Source organism: Pogoniulus pusillus, chromosome 1, assembly GCF_015220805.1.
Source record: "Pogoniulus pusillus isolate bPogPus1 chromosome 1, bPogPus1.pri, whole genome shotgun sequence".
Lineage (NCBI taxonomy): Eukaryota > Metazoa > Chordata > Aves > Piciformes > Lybiidae > Pogoniulus > Pogoniulus pusillus.
In genome coordinates, this window is record NC_087264.1 from 15,235,968 (window position 1) to 15,262,119 (window position 26,152).

The 26,152-nt window shown below is 39.0% G+C and overlaps 1 long non-coding RNA gene across 3 annotated transcripts in view; it reads right to left on the bottom strand.

Moving 5' to 3' along the window:
* The window catches only part of LOC135174038 (uncharacterized), a 198,486-nt gene that overhangs the window by 44,428 nt on the left and 127,906 nt on the right, over positions 1-26,152 (bottom strand). For all 3 annotated transcript variants that reach the window (XR_010301730.1, XR_010301705.1, XR_010301742.1), the window contains one exon: positions 1,353-1,520. This is a non-coding gene — a long non-coding RNA (uncharacterized LOC135174038). The remainder of the gene's footprint in view (positions 1-1,352; positions 1,521-26,152) is intronic.

Below are 26,152 nucleotides of genomic sequence, written 5' to 3' on the forward strand. Positions count from 1 at the left end.
TTTGTGAACTGTCTGTAACTTATAGGCTTTAGCTATTAAGCAGATGAAGGAAAAAGAAAGAAGATCTAATCAACTAACCTTGCCAAACTCAAAGGCAGCTAGCGGGAGAAATTAGTTTATCCTGTCCTGCACACTTGACTGGCACAATAGAGAAACTATACACTGACCAGGGTGAGAATTGTTCCACTCCTTAAAATACTAAATCAATAAGTTTTAGCACTGAGTTTGATACAGTTCTATGCTAGAGGTAAACTTAGTTCAGAAAGAAGGAAAGAAGGGAGGGCACAGAAAAATCTCCCCTTTCACATTTCAGAAGACTGGCAGAGGTTCTAAGACCATTTCAGTGGCACTTGGGTACCCTCTTTCCACTGCAGATGAGACACCCTCACCTGCTCACCTTTTATCTACTCCTTCATAGCTTCCACTGTCAGATCACCTAGTTGCTCCCTAAACTGATTCAATAAAAATCTATTGCTTTAATGTACATCAGTTTCACTGCTTTGGACTAGAAAGCCATTTTGTGACTCATGCTAGTAGACCTGAGGAGGCAGCAACTTTCAGCAGGAGCCTGTGTTTGAGCTAAGGGGATGCTTGAGCGGGGAGAAATCAGGGTACCATCTGCAGCCATAACAGGCTGTCTGACTGCAGTGCTGAGCTGTTGCTAAGCTATGCTAAGTTATACTGGTCATATAGGTTCTTCAACAGCTTCTGTCTGCGATGGAAAAGTAGAAAAAATAATGTGAGCTCTGTCAGCCCTGGTCCTGTCATTACAGAATAAAGGTAAAGATCCTCAGCAAACATACTTCTGAGGATGAGGCAAATAAAATGCTCAGTTAAGTGCCCTGCTGGGCATTTACAGGAAGATTGCAGATGCCTGGACAATGCAAAGAAGCTGCAGTGCATAGGACAATTGACATATCAGAGAGCTATTAAAAGAAAAATGCCAGTATATCCTAAACACCTGCAAGGCAATATAGACTTACACTGCAAGCACTTACCATCTTTTACTTGCAGCTGACGTGCTGTTGGCAGAATAAGGCAGAGGAAACCACCTCCCCAACCCCCTAATGACCATAATCTTGCTTTCTTTCAAAACATTTAGCAATATGTACGTAATGCTCTACTGATTACAAAAAATAATCCCAAATTTCCTGTGTACCTTTCTGCCCAAGAAGACAGGAGAGTATAATAAAGCAAACACATGACAGCTGTTGAAATGCGCAGAGCAAGACATAGAGTGCAGTGATTAACAAGGTGTAATAACTAGAAAGCAGAGAACAAAATGCAAGTGAAAAGTATTAATTATTGATAAGATAAGGGGCAGATAATTACCACACTTCATAACTGCCTACCTTCTGTAAGGACGTAGAAGACATTTCCTAGATGTCTAATGAGTGGGATGGTGGGTTGTAGTTTGCTCTTTTGGCTCTGTAGACAGGTTCTCTTCTTTCTTGCTGGCTGGCACTGTCGTGCACATGCTACATTATTTCAGGGTACTGTTAGTAGACTACTGAAATAACCTAAAAATAATAAGAATAATTATTAGAATCAGTTCTGATTGGAATACAGGTTATTAAAGTCCAGGACTAAAATGCATCCCTCAGTTGGGTCATTTACTAGAAGGAAGATAAACACATGAAAAGAGTCTATTTTACTGCAGATAAAAGCTCTAACAAGGTACTTTTAGTCAGTACCAAACTTAGAGCTGTGTCCTTTTGAAACCAATGAGAAAATAGATACTTTATATTATGCATGCAAATGTTTACATGCAGAAGTTAGGATATATGTTACTTGTATCATGCAGGATGAGTTTAAAAGCTTAAGCAACTTATGGATATTTCTCTGATGATCAGAGAGCTAGGGCAGGTGTTAGAATTGCCTTTGCTCTTTACTGAATTTATTCCATCACTTACTGCACCTCGTGTTCATTCCTCTGCAGTATTTTCATAGTTCAGAGGATATAGAATTCATATTTCTCACAATTTTGTTTCAATCACCATCTCTTAATGACCACTTTGTTAATTGACTAAAGACTTCTATATTTACCATTTAATCTAAAAGATTAACATAAAAACCTGTGACAACAATAGAACAAGAGCAAAGCTGAACCTCAAGGCACAAACTGTATGCTGTTAGTTATCCATGACACACTGTAATGAGAACATTCATAACAAAATCCTTCTTAGTAGTAATGCACCTGTCTCCAGGCTTGTAACATATTTGTTGTATCAGAGCAATCTTGCTAAATGTCAAGCTGGTTTGCATTCATTTTTGTTTAAAACTGGTGTTGTTATGTTGATGGAGAAAGCATCAACATAGGTTTCTACATTTTCTTTTTATCTGATATGATGGGAGATAAGCTGTCACTTTGGAGTAGCCAAGAGATTCTGGACCTCTGATGACAGTCCTTTGGCATGGCCTAACCTCTAGCTAGATTTGAATCTGCAGTGTCCACACTCGTGAGAAATGCCACTTCATGCCTGAGACACCAGTGAGCCACTCAGCTGTCTGACAGGTATTTGGCTGCCATGGAATTTCAGTGATGTTATCCTCCAAAACTCTTCCTGCCACTGGGAATTCACATAACCCGGCAGGGCCCCTACTAGTTGCATGGAAGGGGAACTTACTGAAACTCATCTGAGGAGTCACAACTTGGCTACACCTATTGAAATTTAAACAGATGAGGAGCTCTGAGCATACGTTTGGTCTGAAGGATAGACCAGTTCACCTCTGTGGGGCTGTGTTTTCTTGCTTCTTTTTCCCTTAGTGGAGACATTGGTTAGGAGCAAAAGATAGTTTCTAACTTCACGTGGGTGTTTTTCCTATGCTATTTTTCTAACTTTTCTTGGTCCTATTAGTTCTCAAATTATGAGACTTCAAGGACCCTACTCTACCGTGGGGTATAATATCTCCATAGTCTGTGGATATTCAGACCTTGCCGGTTTGCAAGATCACACTCATGACCAAGTTCAGTGATTCCCAGGCAAAGGACTGTGGCCTCTGGTTTCATGAAGGATATTCAGAAATGCAAAATGCAGCAGCTTTCAGCTTACAGACTGCAGGTGAACACAGAAGTAGACTATCATCTTTGACAACTTTCAGGTACCAGAAAATGAGTGCTGGCAGCTAAAATGTTTGCCTACCTGGAACAAATGTTTTCATAAAATCATAGAAGGTTTGAGTTGGAAGGGACCTTAAAGGTCATCAAGTACTAAATCCCTTACTGTGGGCAGGGGCATCTGCTAAATCGGGCTTAAAGCCTCATCCATGCTGTCTTATAACTCTTTCAGGGATGAGGCATCCAAAACTCCTCTGAGCAACATGTTTCAGTGTCTCACCACTATCACAGTAAAGAATTTCTTCCTGATATCTAATCTAAATCTACCCTGCTGTAGTTTAACACCCTTTCCACTTGTTCTATCACCACAGGACCTTACAAATGGTTCCTCTCCAGCTTTTCTGCACACCTTTTTTAGGTACTGGAACACTGCTATAGGGTCTCCCCAGAGTCTTCTCCAGCCTGAACAGATCCAACTCACTCAGCCTGTCCTCATAAAAGAGGTGCTCCAGGCCTCTGATATCTTTGTGGCCCTCCTCTGGACACACTCAATCAGATCTATGCCCTTCCTGTGTTGAGGGGTCCAGAGCTGGATGCAATACTCCAGGTGGGAAATCACAAGAGTGGAGTAGAGGAAAAGATTCACCTCCCTTGACCTGTTTGCCATGCATCTTTTGATGCAGTCCAGGATATGGTTGGCTTTTTAGGCTGTCAGCACACATTGCTAGACCATGTCAAGTGTCTTATTAACCAGCACCCCCAAGCCCTCCTCTGCAGGGCTGCTCTCAATCCACTCCCTCCTCTGCAGGGCTGCTCTCAATCCACTCCTCACACAGTTTTCTCTGAAGCCCCTTGTGCAAAAGATGCAGCCTTCAACCTGAATATCAAACCTTTTAGTCACCTGTTTAAGTCTGAATTTGGAGAGGAAAGCAAACCACATCAAAAATAGAGAGAAATCATTATCAGGTGGGGACACCACTGTGAAAATCCAAACTAGTTCCCCTGACTAGGGTTAGATTGTGAAATCTCTGCTTTATAACAACAAGAAAAAAGAGCTTGGATGGCCAGGATGGTCCACAGGCAGTCTTAATGGTACACAGCAGGGCTCACACGGGCTCAGAACCTGGGAGACAAAGCACATATTTAGAGGAGCACCTGTGAGAGGCTCCCCCACCTTCCACACTCAACAGGAGCTGAGAAACTACAGCTTTGTGTAGAGAGATGATACCTCCAATAAGGTGATTGGCAGCATCTTGCTTCTGTGAGAGGCAGTATCTCCCAGCTCTTGCTGAGTTTCTAACGGCACGCTTAACTTCTAATTTGGGAAAGAAAAATACCATCTGGCACCTCAACTTTGAAAAGTTGCCAAACCTTGACTTACTCTCTGAATCCTCCCCAGGAAATCATGGGAGCTACCTACCAAGAACAGCATTACAAAGTGTGAACAAGGCTCATGTAAGCTAGCTGCCTGTAATCTACCACATCTTTAAACAGAAAAATAACTGACTTGGGGCAGTTTAGTCATGCAGTCACCTTAAGAACTTGCCTGAGTCTCCAGTTCTGTCTCCAAGTTCAAGTTAATGAATCACAACTGTAAATTCTTGGTATGTTTTAAGAATAAGGAAACAATTCATCTTTTCTAAATCAGGATATGGAAAGTGACTTTATTTTAGAGGAAGGCTAAAAAGTGAGCCCTGCAGTATCATGCTGGATAACACTGGATAACACATGAGCATTTGATTCACATTTGTGCTCATTAGAGCCTTATTTGTGTATTGTTAGGAGTAATATTTTTTTTAAATATAAAATTACCTTAAAATAAAAAGAGTCAGAAAAGGCACTTTGTTAGAGGAAAATGTGCTCGTGTCAGGGAAAAGATGTTTAAATTGCAGCCAGTAGAGGATTAAGAAGAGAGTTTAAGAAAAGAGAAAATCTGGGAGGATAAATACAATTGTTGTTCTTCACCACCTCATTATTTGTAACCAGTGGTATGTAAACTCCATATTATAATACGATATCAATTCAGATGCAAATATCTGAGCCCTAATTGTATACATGGAAAAAAGGAAACAGTGAGAATGTTCAAGCATGCTCTGTGTTGCTATTTCTGTGTCCTTCAAGACATACATTCAAAGTTTAAACAGTAACACATCATCTAGGTAGATTTATACTGAAACAATCTAAGAAATGCCTTTATAAATATGATGTGCAAATTGAAGACCGTGTTGAGATATGCTGCAGTATAGCTAGATAGAAAATCTATAGCATTGTTAGTTCAAATTATTTCAGATGAGATGTACTCTATAATACCCTTAGATATCAATGTTACTAAAGTATTGAACTCGTCCCTATCTTGCTTTACTCAGGTAAAATTTCTTTTGAATTCAAACATAAAAAAAATAGCCATTTATGATTCTAAGTCTCATATGAGTACAGAGATGAAGAATGCATCTATTTTTTAACAATATGCTGAATAAAGATCAAGTGTACAACTTTTAGAACAATCCATTTCTTTAGCCTGACTGTTAAGCTGCTTTTCCATGGGGACAAATCCTTTTCTGCTCAAGTCTACTCTTTCTGTGATGCAATATATACACAGGTCTCATGCTAACTGGAGTTGTGCATGTAGCTGGATACAAAATTCACATCCCTCCTGCAAAGCCTGATATAACTTGTGTTTGCAACACTGAGTTCTAACATGAGGCTTTACAGACATGAAATGCACTTCCACCACCTGACAAAGTACCAAAATCTGACATGGCTGTGTCTCAGTTTATCATATTTCCATCCCTCCTGTCTTTTCAATCAGGTAGGTCATATAGTCTGCATTTATAACATAGGCTCAGGATAAAGCTGTCCTAAAGTCAATAATGGAAAGATTCCCTGTGTCTTTGACAGTCTCTGGAACATAGCATTTTCCTTGGCCCTTCCCAGCTCACATTCCTCCAATACCATGGAAGGCAGTACTGTGAAAATTGACCCCACAGTGTAAACACTGCTACATAATTTCCTTCTGTGATGCTTTCTTCCTTGCCCTGTGAGCAATTATTTGAAGCTTGGCATCATTTCAGCATGTGTACAGCATGAGAGCAGACTCAGTTTCACTCAAATTTTATCCACAGCAAAGGTAAAGCATCAGAATGTACATCATTCTGTAAATTCATTTTCATGTACTAGCAATGTATGTATAAGAATCACAGGTACATTCAGGATATATATATGTACTTCAGGAAAATAGACACTTTCAAAGTCAGACTATATGAGGACATGCATGCACGTGTGCTAACTTAGGAAGGGTTTATTGCAAACAGCATGTCCAAAGTGGGTCAATCTTACAGCTATGGGTGGTGGCCAAGGTCAGGAAGTACTTCAGATGGACTGGTAAGCATAGAGGAGTCTAAGGTGATAACTTCACTCCAATCAAATCTGCCTTTCTTCAGTAGAGTATTTCTTCTGTTAGAAGAAGCCTGGTGCTCACTGAGTGCTCATGTAAACTGGAAGAGTGTTTGACCACGGAGGGGAAGAACAAAAAGCCAGGCCTACTCCTGTCTATGGCATCTAAAAAAAAAACACTCCCATGTTTTTGGAACTGCACAACAGTGCAACTCACAACCACACTGTCTGTAATACATGATGAAACTGATGCATATCCGACATGGACAGAAAAATACAGATGTAGATAACAACGAGAACATAACACATCCTGCAGTAGCATTATGAAATGTAACATACGTCTAAATGTACTAAAGATTGTATAGCTAATCTATTTTTTCACTCCCCACATGTAGAGGATGCTTTCATCAAAAGAAGAAAAGGGTGAGAAAAAAAAAGTAAAAAGTTTCTGACTTTCGTTAACCTTCTCTTGTAGTTCAGGTTATTTCTTTAATGCATTTATCTGCTTTAAAATTGTCTCCTTAGCCTCTCAAGGGAAACCAATATAATACACCATCACATTTCTCACAGGAGAAAAAAGAACACTTACTCTTAATAGGTGGCAATTTTGCCAGATGTTATTGACATAGTAAGTGCGAAATTTCAGTGATACTAAATGCAAAGTGCAGCAGATTAAAGAACAATGGAACAAAGTGCAAAATGAAGTTTAAAAAGCAGCAGTGTCAAAGTCAGAGAAAGTGTGAAAAAATTACATTTTAACAACACTATTAAGAACAAGTTTACTAATTACTGTAACTGGCAAAAATTTAAAAGTACCTTCCTTAGACTCTGGAAAGTTTCTTAAAGTGTGATTTTTTTTCTTGTCAGCATTTCTTCTTTCCTTTATGTGCTGTAGCAGCGACATAACATTACTGGTACTAAAACAATGACACTTGGAGCTCTTTATCTTTCACTTCTTAACCCTTTCTTGCCAAGTTGCTTCAAATCTTGCTGTTTGAGCAATGTAGTGAGCTACAGAAAATGCTTTGATAACTAGTATTGAAGAGCTTAAAATAAAGACTATGGGATTGATTCAGTCATGCTTTACACATTTATCCACTGACAATAATGGAATTTACACACTAAGAATCACTTCTCATTAAAAGTTTGGCAAAATCCTGTTCTACTATTAAAAAACAAAATCTATACAATGTGCACAGTTTCCTCATATTCAATTATCCACTAAAACACAATAACAAAATATCACAGTTGAGTTGCTTATCATCTATAAATCAGAGAAGCTTCACTGCTTTCAGGAATATCACATCAAATATAAAACCTCAGTCCTCCAGATTTCATTTGTATTATTCATATTGTATTGACAAACAGGAGTCGTTCCTCAACTGGCAGATATATATGGACCTGTGATGAATCCATTGCAACTTCACTTTTTTTGGCACTCAGGCCCAGTAGTGTAGCGCATAGAGTCTTCAGAGAGACTACAAGCAGCAGCAGAGCTAAGACTGAAATATGTATCCATAAAAAAACCCCAAACTGGATGTTTTCAAGCATATGAATATTCAGATCTGCTTTAATGTTCAAGAAGTGAATGCTCAGTGTAGCAGTGCTTCAGGCAGTTCAGAAGTCCTTGCTCTGACTGAGAATGCAGCCATTCACATATATGGGAGGATGTTAGAAGGAAGTTCTTCACAGAGTGAGTGATTTCCCATTGGAATGAGCTGCCCAGGGAGGCAGTGAAGTCGTCATCCCTGGAGGTGTTCAAGAAAAGCCTGGATGAGGCACTTAGTGCCATGGTCTAGTTGATTGGCTAGGGCTGGGTGCTAGGTTGGACTGGATGATCGTGGAAGTCTCTTCCAATCTGGTTGAATCTATGATTCTATATCTATCATAGAGAAGAGCACCTCTAATGCGGCAGAAAGTACGCTTGCTCTAAGCTGCTAAACTTCTTCCTGATTATTGGAGACCCTAAATTTCCTCGGATTCTAGGGACAAGTCTTGGGCCATAACCTAACATCAAAAATCTGCAACTGAAAAAAATTATTCCCTTTTCTAGAATGAATTGCCAAACCCACTTGCTTTATTTATTTTCACTAGACATTTTCATTATTCTGTGTGTACATTCAGATTGCAAACAGAAAAGTTACTTCAGTGTGAAGCAGCCAACATACTTTCATGCAGATAATTCAGACAGAAATAGCAATTGAACCTGCAGTCCATGGTACTAGCTGCCCAAGCAACTGCCCATTGAACATTCCACACCACCACACATCAATTTCAGCATCTCAAAAGCTCCGTATGCAGAGAGTGCAATTGCAAATACAACTCTAGGAGGCAACTCCAGACTCCAGTTATTGTCTGAAGAAGGGTTTAACTGAAATTTGTTTGAAAATAAAATTAGGAAAGCATCAAGACTTACAAAAATGCTACTACTTTCTTATCTGTGACAACAGAAAGTTGGCTTTGCACAGGACTCAAGTAGCTTGCACTAATAATGATTCTATTAGTGGGAGTTCTTCTAGCATAATGATGGCTAGTCTTTTCAGGGAAATCTGGTACTATGAAGCTGAATACTTCTGCACCATTTTCTTGGGGAACTTTTCTTTGAAATCCATTTATTGTAGTCACCTGTCCCCACTTTTCCACCTCATGACTACACTTGACTCATTCAGATAATTTCTGAACTAGAAATAAAACTGATACAACTTCAAAAATTGTGTACTGTACAATTTTATAGAATCATAGATTCATAGAATCAGTCGGGGTTGGAAGGAACCACAAGGATCATCTAGTTCAAACATCCCTGTCACAGACAGGGACACCCTGCCCTAGATCAGGCTGCCCACAACCTCATCCAGCCTGGCCTCAAACACCTCCAGGGAGGGGACCTCAACTACCTCCCTGGGCAACCCATTCCAGCCTCTCACCACTCTCATGCTGAACAACTTCCTCCTCACGGCCAGACTGAATCTCCTGACCTTCAGCTTTGCTCCATTCCCTCTAGTCCTGTCACTACCTGATAGCCTAAAAAGTCCCTCCCCAGCTTTTTTGTAGGCCCCCTTCAGATCCTGGAAGGCCACAAGAAGGTCACCCAGGAGCCTCCTCTTCTCCAGACTCAACAGCCCCAACGCTTTCAGTCTGTTCTCATAGGAGAGCTGCTCCAGCCCTCTGATCATTCTCGTGGCCCTTCTCTGGACACACTCCAGCATGCCCACATCTCTCTTGTAATAGGGGCTCCAGAACTGGATGCAGTACTCCAGGTGGGGTCTCATCAGAGTGGAGTAGAGAGGGAGAATCACCTCCCTTGACCTGCTTGCCACACTTCTCATGATGTAGCCCAGACTGCAAGTGCACACTGCTGGCTCATGTTGAGCTTCTTGTCCACCAGCACCCTGAAGTCCCTCTCCTCAGGGCTTCTCTCCAGCCAGTCACTGTCCAGCCTGGATTTGTGCTTGGGATTGCCTTGACCCAGATGCAGGACCTTGCACTTGGTCCTGTTGAACCTCATGAGGTTGGCTTGTGCCCACCTCTCCAGCCTATCCAGGTCCCTCTGGGTGGCATCCCTGCCCTCCAGTGTGTCTGCTGCACCACACAGATTGGTGCCATCAACAAACTTGCTCAGGGTGCACACAAAGCCTCTGTCCATGTCACCGACAAAGATGTTGAACAAACAAAAATGCAAGGCCTAAGGCTCTATCCACTTAAAGAAGAAGAAATGTGGTATGGTGCACATTTGCCAAAGGAACTAATCCTTTCTAATAAGCAAAACCAATGTGTATGAAGTCACACCCTTCGTCATCTTCACCTTCCATCTTTATAAAAGCATAAAGAAAACTACTCAGATTTTTCTTGGGCAGGTAGAAGGAGGGGGAAGTGGCATTCTTTCCTATAAATGTACTTTTATAAAGCCTTGGATACCAAGTATATATCCTTGATGTTCAGATAACATCATGCTGTTTAGAATTGCAAGCATTGAGAAAGTGCTACAGCAAATTTAAATAAAAAGCAGGCTGCTCTCGTACTGTGTGTCTAGTTCTCTTCCTTCTGCTGTGAGCTAAATGCAGTTGATGGTGTTCACCCTTTTCACTGCCTTTAGCCAGAGCTCATTAGCAGTGATCCGTACTGCTGATGCACATTGGCTTCCCATCAGGTGTAATATCACTACGAGTTTGGTATGTCAGTTCTGCAGCAATCAGCAGCCACCGGTTTCACTGCATGAAAAAAACATGTATATGATTACTTAGATGACTACAGAACCCTTGCAGGCCCCTCTCTGCCCTTGCTTCCTGGCTGGTGACCTCACCTACTGCTTCCAAATATTATAATTATTCTTCTGGCTCTCCTTGCTTTCCTTTTTTTCTTCCCTCCCCTTTTTAATAATGGCTTTGTTACATCTAGTGATCCAGGTCAGAATCATGTAATTGTTACATTCTGGGTACAAATCCATTGACAGCCTCAGCCCAGGGCACAGAAAAAAGTTGTCCTGTGCTATACACAGGATGCTGAAGGAAGAGGGGGACTTCTTCAAACACTGACAAATGTTCAGTGTGACTCAAGGTGAATCTGGCTGCTTGAATTCCCTTCATCTTTAGGCAAAGATAATGACTGTGTTCTGTGCTCTATTTGGAAGTGGTTTGAGATTTTAGTAATAACAATAGTGACATCTTAAAAAGCACAACCTTTTAATTATTTCTCTAGTTGTAACATGCTAAGTTCTGATGTAGACCTCACCTAGGCCTCAGCTAGACTCCACACTTAGGCTCTCTACTCCAGGATTTTAGAACTGTGATCATATTGTCTCTTTACTTCTTTATTCATTAAATAGTCACCAAAATAAAGATGCAGTTCTGGAAGTTCTCCCAACCATAACTCCTGGGAAAATAAGAGACAATATTCAACATTTTCCATGTGTCTTTTTTTTTTAAAGAAAAAATCTTTCAGTAAGTTCAGGGTAAGTTTGCCAACCATGACTAATGTTGAACCATGATGTCAGGAAAGGAGGTGGAGGGTCTCTGTGTGACTTGATATTTTTGTCTTGACATGTTTGTGCTAAAAGAAAGTTCAGCGTCTAGGATTTTATCACATTCAATTATTGCTATCAGCTTGTGCATTCAGGATTTATTCCTAAAAACTACCATTAAAGTAATTTGTTCTACCTCCCCCTTTTAGACTGGCAATAATTGCCCCCCATCTCCCTCCCTCTTTTATCTCCTTCTCACCTACTGAGTCTCTTCCAGTTCCCTAGAGGTGCTTAATCATTGCTACGTAAACCTTTGAGATGCACATAGTGAGAGAGAGAGAGAGAGAGAGAGAGGGAGGGAGAGGGAAATAGTGATAGAGATAGAGACAGAGATAGAGATAGAAACACAGACAGAGATGGAGATATATGTAAGCTTTCACTGCACTATTAATGGAACTCTGATCTCTTGCTAAACTTCAGTGGACTTCTCTGAAATAATGCTTAATCTCTTGCTGGACTTACAAGCATTCTGTAAGTCGATAAACCTGCCTTTTAAAATTACAACTCCATAAAGACTCATCTCTCTATTAAGTATTCTGTGTGAGGGACAGTATACAATTTTTTTCTGAACTATGTCTGGATTATAGTCCATCTCCTCACTTCTGGAAGTGCTTTTCAAAACACTTTGGGCATAGCTGAGGTCAAATGTTTTGCCTTTGCCATATATTTCTTGTTTTGTAACTCTGCAGAGAAACTGTTGGAGTACCATGAAGGTTCTTAGGTGGTGGCTGGTTTATGCAATTTATACAAAACCAGTTAGAGAGATTAATAACCAGCAAATGCAGATGATGGAGTCTTAACAGCAAATTTCAGTAGTCTCATTCAGCAATTCTACTAGCTAAATTGTATACAAATCTATGGAAACACGCCTTTGGTTTTGATTCAACATTGATAAAAGCATGTAATATAATTCATTCTCATGCAATCACATCTCAGAGTGGCAAATACTGTGAATTAGACTAGCTTTAGAGATTTCTGTAGTTTGGTGCTGACATCACAGAGCAGCTTTCCACCTTTCCAAAATCTGGACCAAGAGGGTAAAATAGTTGCTTAAATCTGCCTGAAATTTGACCACTGCTCCAGCGTCACTCTCAGTCATTAAAGTGGTACAGGTGGTAAAATGCACAGACCGCACATGAGCAGTTATCACTACCTGTTTTATGAAAATTATATTGAGCTATCTATATTCCTTTGAGAATTTCAGTTTGGTTATTATCATTCTTCACTGAAGAAAGAAAATATTTCCAGAAAAAGATGAACTGATATTTTTTTAACAGACACGGTTTTTGTCCTTTTTGAAAGTACATGTTTAGATTATTCACCTCTGTCATCGATTATGTTATAGCAGAGTAGTCAAGCAAATCACTGAAAATCTGAATAATCACAAAACCTGTTCTGATTTTCTTATCTTTTATTTTATGTTTGTATCAAATTCAGCAGTAAACTGTTCCCACCACTGACTGAAAGTGCTGCTTGCACATAGTATGCACTACCCATGCTCCCATAACCTTAAAAGAGTACAAAGAAAAAGAGCAATAACAGAAGGCCCAGCCTCATATAGTCTGTTCAAATAATCAACCACACTTTGTTTATTCACATGGACTAGACATCTAAACTCAAGATGACCCCGATAATTCTAGGCTACAACAAGGTGGCAGAACTATTTGAGCCTGCAGAGAACTCCACTGATCTAAGAATCAATTTTTATACCTGGTTGGGAATTAATGTGAAGTTGCATTTCATCATACATGGAGTAAAACACCATGTTTCTGCATTTTTCCAGCATGATATGTGATTATTAATATACACTAGTAAAAGAGTGTTGCTTTCATGATTATTAGGTTTGTATATCTTTGATAGATATTACAGCTTTTACACTTCTCAAGTAAAACCTTCCAGTCTATCTTTTCCCATGGAATTTGCATGAAATTGGCACTATTTTCCTAGAATGCCCCTTAAAATGAGCAGTTACACAAAATTTTGCAATACTGTTTTTGCTGCAGTCTTGTTTACTGCAACAGGTTGGTTCAAATACCCCTTTTTCAGTTCACCCATTCACAGGTATTTCCAGTGCCATGGGAAAGTGATAGGGTACAGTAATAGTTAAAATCTGTCTTCTGTTATGTGCCTGATTTGACAGCTACTTAGAAATTTTCCAACAGGTCATTTCTACATTAGCTTCTCTGTGATGTCTTGAGAAGGAAAGGATAATTTTGAGATGGGAAAGAGAATAATCAGAAGTTTTTCAAGGATGTACTGAAAATGTCACAATACTTTACTTGCAATTGACTTGTATGTAAAACTATGTCTGAATTACCAGTGGGAGTGTAAACCTTGCTGAAAGAGATGGATAAAAGAAAACAGGAAAATTAAATGTGTTGAAACCAAAACTTTCTCTTTTTGCCATTTTTAATATCTTTTTATGCAAACTCAAACATCTGCTCTCTTTCTTTTCCTTGTTTTCATTCCACACCAGAGAGAGAATAGTGTTTGTTCTAAATATGATCTTCTCAGAAAGCTGTCATTCTTCAGTGACTGCACCAAAAATGCTAACAGAATAACTTGTTCTGCCCTCTTCTACTTTTTCAAACAATTTATCCTCAAGGAAATTAAGACTCGACTGAAATAATATGCCTAAAGCTGACATACATGGACTGTTTTCAAAGCTGTTTTAGGAAGCTCCTGCTCTTCATTTTCCTTATTTATAGTTCTTGAATAAGAATTGTCACTATAATCACAGGAGATAGCAAAAACGAGACTTGTAGTAGCCATGTAAATTGATACATTGCCGAGAAGCTCTTCCAAACACTAACCCTCCAGGAGACATGCAGGATGCACAATCACCCAAAAACAAAGAAGGAAATTCCTCAAAATCATAGAATCATAGAATCAACCAGGTTGGAAGAGACCTCCAAGATCATTCAGTCCAACCTATCACCCAGCCCTAACCAATCAACTAGACCATGGCACTAAGTGCCTCATCCAGTCTTTTCTTGAAGACCCCCAGGGACGGTGCCTCCACCACCTCCCTGGGCAGCCCATTCCAATGGGAAATCACTCTCTCTGTGAAGAACTTCTTCCTAATATCCAGCCAATACCTACCCTGGCACAACTTGAGACTGTGTCCCCTGCATGCAGCACGCATGGGAAATAAATCAATACTAAAGTTTGACAGAATGGCTGTAATGAGCTGCAATCTGCATATGACCTCTTCAAAGCCACATAGCAAGTCACAGACTTAAAAGTATTACCAGCAAGAACTTCCAAGCCTCAGGAGAGGGGAAAAAAAAAAGAGAGAGAGAGGCAGAGATTTAAAAAAAAAGATAAATAGATAGGTAGGTAGATAATCTCCTATTATGCCTGTCCCAGAAGCTCAAGAAAGAAAAGACATCATTGGACTGCAGAAAAGTCACAAAATTGTGTAATCTGTTTGTCTTATATGAACCATTCCCATTTAAGTTTTATAGCAGCAGTAGGGTAGCAGAATTCCTAGTCACATCCTTAGAAAAAGGATCCTTAGTGAAAGCCTTCAGTGCATTAAAAAAAATACAAATCTTGCATAGTTGGAACAAAATTAATACAAAGAGGAGAAGGGACAGCGTTTTCTGAAAGTGTTAAATGTGCTTAAATTTCTAGAATATGCTTCTCTGCAATTTCAAACATTTCAAAATATAAACTTAACTCCTAATTTTACTTTTGAACATTACAGAATGATCCCCAGTTATTTAAAAAAAAAAAATGTTGCATACTTCTAATCTTTATTCCCGTTGAAAAACTGTTTGTAGCTAAGTACTTGCATCGAGCATCGGAACACTGTAAAGCACAAGTCCCTCTGAATCGAATGATTTCTGTTAACTGCTTTGTTAGTAATGGCATCTCTTCTCAATGAATTGGAAAAGACACAAACTTCAGTATTTACTTTCCTGCATGATTTTCTGCTCTTCTCTAAAATTTTGCAAAGTACTTCTCCCTCCAAATTGTGAGATGAAAACACTGTCAGATCAAACTTCTGACTGACATTTTTGTCAAGACAAGTCTTACTCTTCTTTTTTTTTTTCAGAGTCTGTCCTGCAATGCTACTGTCCATTGAAATAGGCTGCTATTAGGACAATGCTGAAGGCTTCAAAAGCAGAGATTAATGGAATGAAAAAGACAAAGGTATGAAAGGTGACTCAGGCCAAGAGAGGATAACCAGCATAGTGGGGAGGTGTAATTTTTAAACTTCTATTTTATGTTCTGTCTTTTTTAATGGGAGAGAGCAGCACGCATGGGAAATAAAAATATGTAAAGGGATGATAGAAGGAAAAGTAGGAAGACAGGAAAAAAAGTAGCAAACTTGTGTGAAAGGGCTTATATTTAAGGGTAATTGAGGGAAAAGCACAGTGCATTGGGCAATAGACTAGAGGCAGGGTTAGTACAGAAAGATAATAGAATTTGTTAAACCAATTGGCATAGTTAGAAAAGAACAGATGAGCTTTCAGGCATGCAAACCCTTTCTCAGATCCGAAACAGCAGGGAGTACAATGAAACTTTTCAGGTACTGGATCTCTTATTACCCACCCACAGACAATGTCAGACACCTGACTGGCAGAGGAGGCATAGTTTAATGATAGGTGACACCATCTGAATTACCCGAAATACTGATATCCTGAAAGTATTAAGATACCACCAAGTTTTGATATGGTACTGAACCTCTTAAGCATGAACTCAGTTGGATTTGGAGAAGGTATATTTGGGCACCTATCCTCACTCCATTTTTACAGCATCACCTTACTTTTGATATTTTTTGGGGAGACAGGACCAGGGTTCACCTGAGACACCGAGAACAGAGCACAACCTATTGTTAGACCCACAGTTGACTCCCGCTAAGCAGGGCAGTACTGTTCTTTCATTTCTATGAAATGGAGAGAGGTTCTCTCAACTGGATGGTGAAAAGCAGCTCTGGCTCCCACAACTACTAAACAGGCAACTCACAATGTTCAGTTCTGGAATGAATATCTGAACAGAGGCATAACAAGCCCAAGAAAAGCTGGTCCATGAAAGACAGAGTAGAAGACTTCATAGAGAAGCACAGCACAACATTCTCAGCTTCAGTTTTGTATTATTGCTTCCTCATTGGCCCTATTTAGAATGATGACATTATCACAGGTTCCAGATGTTACTATTATTTCCCACAGGTTATCAGGTATTATGGCCTATATACAGCAGGGACATGTGTGTGTGTGTGTATGTATGAATGCATAGAGGTTGGTCATGAAAGATGTCAACCAACAGTACAGCATCCGCATTCATTAGGAGTTTGAGGTTTTCAACAACTGCCAAGGCTTGACACAATATCTTTTACTGAATTTACTATAATAAGGACAGTATCAACCACCAAAAAACAGAATCAGCAAGTACTGTCAAGATGATCCTTCCATTTGATGTTAAACTACAACAGTAACAGCAACGTGTTAGAATGACAGACTGTTCCCCAACTACTATTATTTATTGCAGTAGCTCCTGGAGGACTAGCAGGTCAAGGCCCTCTTTTATTTGGTGGTGTTCATGATATACAGTAAATAATAGTGCCTGTCTCCAAAGCTCCAAAACTAGTAAGCTGACATGAAACCTTAAATATTTCATGACCTTCCCATAGCAATGTAAATACCTCACTCACATCAAGATGCTACAAAGCACAAATAAATGTTTCATTATGTAGTGATCTGAACGGATTAATTAATATTTCTGGGAGTTTTCCTTCCATGTTCAAGAGAACTGGACATTGAGGGGGTGAGAGAAGTATCTGCCATATGTGTTTCTATTTCTGATGCAAAAGGTTGTGCTAAATGGTAAACATGCTAATGGTAAAGAAAGCTACTGACACATACAGGGTTTAACTCTGTACTTAGATATACTTACCCAAAAGATGTTATATTTACTTCTAGAGAATTCTAGAGAAAGGAAGACTTTTCTTCTAGAGAACAGATACGGCATGCCTGAAAGAGCCATTCCTAAATCATTCTGTGGGAGAAGGATGGCACATCAGGGACAATAGCTATTTCTGTCATCTAGATAAGTCCATTCTCTTTCAGAAAATAAATGGGCCAACTTCTCTGAGTCACACGGCTGCAAACTCATTAGCACTGTCACATTTCAGAAATGCTATTGTGAGCGCCTCTCATGCTGACATCATTCACTGTGCATAATAAAGCCACAACCTTTTCTCTTGGTTGGGCCCACAGCTTTGATAGGTTCTTTAGATTCTTTCTTCTCTTTTTTTTTTTTTTTTCCCCTATAAGCAGACTGCAGCCAAATTCTGCCATTTCTCCTTGAATTCTATCTTCAATAGTCAGATGTTTCTTTCTGATGATATCTCTGAAACACTTGGTCAGGCCCTTATCTTCTGCTTTTACCCTAATTACTTTATTCACTACATCTCTTCCTTCCTAGCACCCCACATATTCATGTCACCACCTTCTCTGTACAATCCTATACTAAGGAGCATCTACCTTGCCTTTCAGTCTGACCTGGTGTATCTTTCCCACACCTTGAATCCATCAATCCTCTGATTACGACATTTAAGCTTCTTCTCCCCATTCACAAGCTTTGCTTTGCTTATTTATTCAAGTTGGCCCTTATTGCATTTCCTCCTCACCAGCCTGGCAGCAATTCCATCTTTGACAGCTGACTCGCTATTTCTCTGTCAAACTAATAATGGTCTCTTCCTTGCTACCCTTTTTTAGCCAAATAGCAAGGCCATTGCTCTATTTTTCTTTTAAATTCCTTGTCAGTACACTCTTCTGATGAAATGCCTACATGAAAAAGCAAAGGCTGGTAAGAACGCTGGGGTAGGAACAGAGATTTTGAGACTTCTTTTGCCTAAAGCATTCAGAGAAAAAATTGCAATTGTTTTGCATCTTGCCTGCCCAGTTAGGATTTGCAGAACGAGGCCTGTGATTGACCGCTGCCTCATTCTGACCAAGCTCATTGCCTTGTGTTTTAACAACATCAGTTAGGATAAACCCCATCAGGCTCCATCTCCACACTGCCCATCAACTTTGAAGCTGAATGGGTTTTAACTGAGGGCAGAATTTGGCCTGTTTCCTTAATTAAATATGGTCTTGTCAGAATGCTATTACATTAGATGGGGACAAAAAGAAAAGGAGAAGAAAAATTAAATTATGGAGAAAGGATTTAAATCAGGAAAAGTCATTAAAAAGACATCGTTAAATATATGGGAATTTAAGCAGCTTTTAACACAGAATGCAGCTGGAAAGAAAGCCTAACTGTATTTTAAAATCTGACAATTATGTTCTGCTTTATAAATCCTAAACTTTCAAAGACAACACTACTGAACATCGAGAAAAGCTAGGTAGAATTTTTCATGCAAAGCCAATGACAATCCTAAAATTCAAGGACAGATAAGAGATATGGTTCATTCTTATGTTTATAAAGTGCTATCCATTCAGACTTGCATAACATATTTTTGCAGAATCCTAAATCACCTAATACTGTGATAAAATGCATGTTGGCCCAAGTGCCAGCATCACAATGTTGCCATAAATTAAGTTCTAACAGAGAAGGATAGCTCTGCTTATTTATCTGTGTACAAATACATATTTGCATGCACACAAAAAACATGCGGACAAAATCAGAAAGCAATGATTCCACAAGTCTGTAAGACGACAAAACTTCCAGCAATGTAAATGCAAAATGAACAGAGTAGTGCAAGACCTGAATGCCACATAACCGCATGCTACATCTGCAGGTTTCATAAAGCTTAATTAGAATAGATGCTTATGCACTAAGTGAATATCACATAAAATACAGACTATCCAGAAACTGACTGCTGCCAGTTTTACCTAGATATTATCATGACAAAATTGAAATGATTTGGACATCATACAGACCTCATCAGACTTTCTAACCACTCACACTCTATTAGAGTGGTCACCACTATAAACTTTACAGCTGAATCTTTCCAAATAGCTAGCATTACTCTGTTTTTTTTATGGCAGCTTCTATAGTTAGTGTATAAAATGTCTAAAGAATATTAAGATTAAATTATTGACTTGCAATATTATTTATAAGAATTTTAATGGAGGTTGCTATGTTCTGTCTGTTGTAAAGTGTAACGATTTCTCCTGTTTTCTTTGTTTTAAATGTATTGTTCTAAGAGTTTCTATGTATCTCCAGCAGCTGTAATGAGTCTGTGCTGCTGTGTGAACTGAATATTACCTCAGTGCACTTTACATGCTATTGTAATGTATGCATTTATAGCAAAAATAGGTGGCTAAGAGCAGCACTTTTTCCTCATTTACTTTATATTGATATATGACAATCCTGATACGAAAGAAATCGAGCTGCTATATTTATAATGAATAATTTTATAACCAAATACTGTATATTAACCTGGTCTTTGGCCAATCGAACATCTCGCTGCCAAGTTCATAATTACATTGTTCTACAGTGAAGGGTATGAAATAAATTAATTTCATGCTGGTTTTGGTCTTACCCTGAAGTACATTTATTAGCTGGCTAGTGTCGACAACAATTAAAGTTTGCTAATTCAGGTCTTGATTTTCCTTGTTAAATTATTCTTGATGTCTCTTTGCTCCATGTTCTCAAGTCTAATCCAGTTTTTATTCCTTTTTTTTTTTTTTTTTTTTTTTTTTTTTTGCATCTTCTTCCTTTGCTTGGTGATTTTGTATTTTACAGGCTCGTTCCAACTTGTTCTCTGGTGAGAACTTCAAAATATATGTTTTAATCCGAGCTCAAACAAGTCTACAGCTAAAATCGTGAGCATGCTTTATATAAAATTACATTTGGATTGCTGACTTTTATGGCACATCCAGCTGTAATGACATATTACTTATCAATCCCTCATTCTTAATGTCAGACATGTTATGTTAAGCTAGCTTGTTCAAGTAATGGATTTACTGATTAGTTCCTGTTTTGGTCTATAATTGTTCAATGATTTCCTCAATATCAGTTTAACCAAAAAAGCTTATATATAATTCTTTGCACTACGCTTGAGAGAAATACAGAAACATTCACAGGAGAATCATAGTTTAAGTTAATCAATAAAGGTTTTATCAAGAGTTTTTATTTATAGTAAATGCAAATGTTAAAATAAAATGTTACAGCCATTAATTATTAACAGTTTTTTTAAAGCACAAAGTAAGAGTTGAATAAATGTACTTTAAGACACTTAAAGCCCAGGCATTCTTTTTAAAATGACTAGCTAAAGAGCCCCTTGGGCTGTCTTTTTACTGCTTTTCAAAGCTCTAATAGCACTTTTTCACCAAAGACACACCCCTTGAATCCTCGGAGAGATACAATAGCATAATTGTTCTTTTAGGTTTTAAGGCCTTGACATATCTGTCACTGAAAGAACAGTGAATAATAATACCAGAACTATTTTATGCAAATTCCACTTAAAGGTTTCAAGATTTTTGTGAGACTGATCTTGCCTCCTTGTTGACAGTTTTATTGTCACATTAGCTTAACATGAGAAAGTGGTAAAGTTTTCTTCTTTGTTAAGTAATACCCTATTTTAAAATCTTTTAGATAAAGTTAAAAACAAATACAAAAACAATGAGATGGAAACATCAATTTGGAAAGGTATCAAAGGAGAAAACAGTAGTCACTTTTAAGATTTTTTGCCACTGGCTTTGATTTTCAGATTATAAATGGCACTCATTATAATATGTAATATGTATAAAATGAATATTTACTTGCATATATGTGTATATTTACAGACACATATAGGGTTATGAATAAATCATACCAGGATGTGTACTCTTAGGCTAGTCAATGATGAATGGCTCATATCTCAAGGTCGCAAAGCTACCAAATACTCTCTGTGTATATGTACATCTGTGTTCATCTGCAGCTGATTGTATACAAACAAAATGCATGCTAATATGTTGCAACTACTAGATTCAGTTGGTAGAGAGAGGATGAGAGAAATATATGCATGCATCATAGAAGATGTTTTTAAGCTGCTTTTGCAAAATTTCCTGAGAAGCAGAGTTCTGAAGAAGATGTCACCTAAGATACAGTCACAAATATGTCTAAGATACATTCAGAAATACTCATAAATACAGAATCTGTGACTGTATCTTGGTCTGGAGCCTGTCTACTCCAGTGCCAAACAGTATCGTACAGGTCTGCACTGGATTTACAAATAAATCATCCTGCAAAAACGATTTTTTCTTTACGCTCCTCAGATAACAATTCAGCATTTTGCCCTCCTTTTCTGTTCACTGAAGAAGGTAAAGAAATAGCCTTGATCTGAGCCAGGAGATCGTTTGGACTTATGTTTAAATGTATCCTCAGAATTCCTCAGACCATGTCTCTAAAGCCAGTTGAGTCTAGACCAAATTCTTGTGGCTTAGGTATCTCCCTAAAGTGTATTAAAACAAGAAGCACAAAAATGACTACAAAAAAACATGTTCCAAGAACAAGCAGGGGTCCCACTTCTTTGGGAGTGCCTGTGCGATAAAACAAGGGGAGGGCACTTTGCCTTTGTGCAGTGTCTATCTCAGAATACTTTCATATAATGCTGGAAATCAAGCCAGCTCCCAGGTCAAAATCTCTTACAGCAAAACATAAATTTCTAACAGAAAAATGTTATGGACTGGAAGAACATAGCTGCCTGTTAGCCCAGGGAAATCCAAACTCCCTGAAGAGCAAGGAAAGGGTGACTATCCCAGTACAATCACAGTATTCAGCCCTGGTTTGTTTTGGTTTTTTTTCATTATGATAATCCTTCCTGGGAGTGGGAGAAAAGATAGGAAATGTGCTATATGGCCCCGTACCCTATCCATGAGCAAGGATGTGTCCAAGCATTCAGTACTCCTCCACATACAGACAGTAAGAAGAGAGGATTCACTTGCTGTGCAAGTGTTTTTGCAATGGATTTTACTCTGTTCCAATATACTTTTGTACATTTATATCATGCCTCTAATTTGACTGTTTTCAAAGTATTGCTTCAATTTAGAGACACCTATTTGTTTGCACAGAGGTGCAGAACTACCCTACCCAGTACTGGAAAGGTAGCTCTGCCCAAGGGCATACTATGAATCTATATAATTATGAAAATAATCCTGGGATATTTAATATTCATGAGGAGCAAACATGACCTTCAGTTTTAAGCTCTTACCTGAAAGCACTATTACAGCGTAAACTGCACAGAACTGTAGTATAATAAAAAGTTATTGTACATAAAGTTGTGCAAAAACTTCTGCATTTACTGTAAAATGGAGTCATACTATTTTTATATTGAATCCAGCTGCATAAGTTTTTAGTACTGAAAGTCATGAAGCACCAGATTCAAAAGTATTTCGTTTTCCCTTGAGTTAAACTCATTATATAGACACAAATCAGATTCAGATTTACCAGGCTATATCTCATTTGCAAAGTGTGGAGATTTACAGGACTCTTCACTCTCGGTACCTACTCAATAAATACTCTGATCTGCAAAAATCCACATTTTCATTTGTAAAGGGAAGATTTGCTCTTGACCAGACTGTGTGGTGAACAGCACCTCTGCCAGGCACCCATAGCACAGCCAGGGGAATTTCTTGTAAGACTAACTGATCACCAAGCACTTTGTGAGGAATTCAACGCGGTGCTCAGTGAACCCAAAAGATAGAATGGAAATGAGACAGCTCCCATTAAGTCTCAAAATTACGGGAAAAGAAAACAATGTGCTACACTGATTGGACAAATGCAAGGGCTGCTCTTGAGATTAATTTTTCTCCCCTCACTAAGTTGTTCTTTAAACAGTTCATATAATTCAGATGACAGGTACTTAACCAGATTCCTTACTGGCTCAACCTGGCCCAGGCTGGACTGTTGAAACCACCATGGCAGATATCTCTTTGATAGAGACTATGGGGGAAAGAAAAGCCCTTAGAGAAGAAATGTTCCTAAAACTAATTTTGAGGTGGCTTTCCAAATACTTGTTGCTGTGTATGAAGCTATGTGCATTTGCTCCTTACATTGCATATGGTACCACAAATACAAGGTTACAAGCATTCAGTTTGCCTGCTGATATTTCTTTCCAAGGTTAGTGGGTGAGCAGTAGGAGGATGCCCAAAGATTGGAGAGGAACTGCGCAGTTACTGGGACAAGTGCTAAGCAGAACATCTGCTTTACAGTGAAAGGAATAGACAGGAAGAATGGCTTTTATTTTCTGGACATAGTGGTATCAGAGGGCAGAATACAAGGTGCCTGGACTTCCAGGTTGTTGGTTTCTGTATAATGCTGAGTGACTGAAGTGCATAAATGAAGTGAGAGGAAAACTGGTGTAGTGGTAGGCTTGAATAGGCCAAAATAGGCTTATATGTATCCTGGCTTGCCCAGACATGTTTTTCTGCTCTCCCTCCTCCTGTTTTGGGGAGAAGCAACTAAGCAACTGAGGGAAAGAGGACAAAGAACCTGGAGCCATTGAGTCTAAGGACAGTCGCTTGTCCAGAGTTGTTTGCATCCTGTGGTAAACAAGGTAAACATTTCCCAAATTTGGGTAAAGCAAGCCTATAATTTCACCTAATATGGTCAAGCTCAGATAACTGCCATTCTGATTGGCAATTCTGTGTCCAAAGGTCCATTATTCTCTGGCTACATTGATAAAAAGAGATGATCAGGTAAACACAACATGCTCTGCCGTTGTATTCATGCCTGCTGCTGCCTGATGCTATTGCTCACTGCCTCAGTGCATCCTGAACTTCCTGGAAACTGCCTGCCTCAAGTTTACCAGGAGCAGGCTCTAAATGCCTCCACGAGATCAGCCTGCATAGCCAGAATGACATCGTACTAAGACTGCACATCGCAAGACATCCTGCCTACACCTGAAAGTCTCCTGCCAAGATGGGAATTCCTGGATACACAGATCATCCAGGAAAAAAAACATGATAAGGTCAGAGATTGTTTGCCTCCTTTCCCCAGCACTCTGAAGTCTGGGAAGAATCAGAAGTCTCAGTGGCTGACAAGACAGTAACAAAATTCCCTGAAAGCATTGGGGTACTGTCTGAAGCTGTAGCTAGCTCCATGAGTCAGGAGATAATATTTTGTGAGCAAATACTTAAAGCCTCATGTAACTCACCATAGCCTTCTGCCATAAGCAGAAAGGAACTTCCTGAATCCATCTAGTGGGCAAGCAGTGTATTGACTGCAAGAACGTCTTCCAGTTCAATTAATGTTTATATTTTGGCTAGTTATTTCTAGATCTAGTTATTCCTCTGTTGAACGTTTCCATGACTGTGTGAAGAACCGATTATTATTCAAATTAGTGGTCAGGAGGTTGTAAGAGTTCTGAATATCAATATTAATAAGCAATATCAATTTTGGAAATATATAAGCTCACATCAATTAATTACCCCTCCATTACATCTGGGAACAGGGCCCAGTTTCAAGTCTTCTAATACCATTATTCCCACCCTACCTTTGGTCATGGGGCATCTCACTCACTGCAGCTTCAGCCTATTGATTTCTTCCATGTGATCAATGGCAATCCTGAAATAAGGAATAGCCTCTTTAGACATCACAAGGGGACATATGGAGCAAAGCCTTCAGCGGGATCTGACCAGTAAAGGAAGTGTTTGTATACTTTTTGGCTTCTTTGAAGAACATCAAGTGCCTCAAAAATGGTAGGTGTGGGAGGTATAGCAAGAAGCCATGTATCTGAAGTACTGTGCCTAGTTAAGGGCTCCCCGCTTCAAGCCTGAGAACTACTGGAGAGGGTCCAACAGAGAGGCACAAAGATGATTAAGGGATCAGATCATATCACGAGGAAAAGCTGAAAGACCTGGGGCTGCTGAGCAACAGGCATGGACCACATCTTAAATCCCAGCAGGGACACAAGAAAGAATGTAGTAGATGACTTTTGCTCTGAGTGGCATATTTGTATGACCCATAAAGGAGTTCTATTAAATTGCTACAAGTTCTGCATTCAGACAAGCAGCAATATCAAAACTTAGACTTCAGGGCTTCAGCGGTCAGAAAAGATTTACTTCTAAATGCACAAGTACTCAGCAGCAGGAGAGAAATGCCTTGTTCTGGATCAGTGTAGACAGGCTATGACAGGAGACAAGCACACTGGATAATATATCTCTAAGGTGAATTTTCATTTGCAGATGCCTGATTGATACAGCTTTCTTGAATAACTCAAACGGGTAGGAATATCAGGAATTTTCTGCCTTTCTCTGCAGGATAGAGGAAGTTTAATTTCCTGAAATTTGTCATGATCATCTAGTTTCTTGCAGTTATTTCCCTTTTAAGGGTCTTAGATACTGTGGCACCTGAGTCCACTATGAAGTGCTTAACTTTAAAGTGAGGTTCAGGGATTCTCAGGATGTGTCCAATTAAAAAATGACCTAATACTGTATGAAGCACTTTTGAACTCAAATTTTATTCTGAGTACTTTGTCTCTGAGATGAATTTTAACATAGAACTAATATCTAGTGAATTAATATCTTATTTATCCCTGATTAATTTTTAAAATCACTTAAATTCTAATTAATTGAAATTTGATAACTGATTTTACATCAATTGTTGTCAAAGTATCGCAAGTACATTATGCTATAAATATAAATAGGTTAATCAGAATGATGTGCTCCCTAAACTAAAAGTGGTATCCTAGAGATAGAGACATTTCAGGAATTTGTCCATGGTGAGGCTGTAATGCAGCTCAAAAA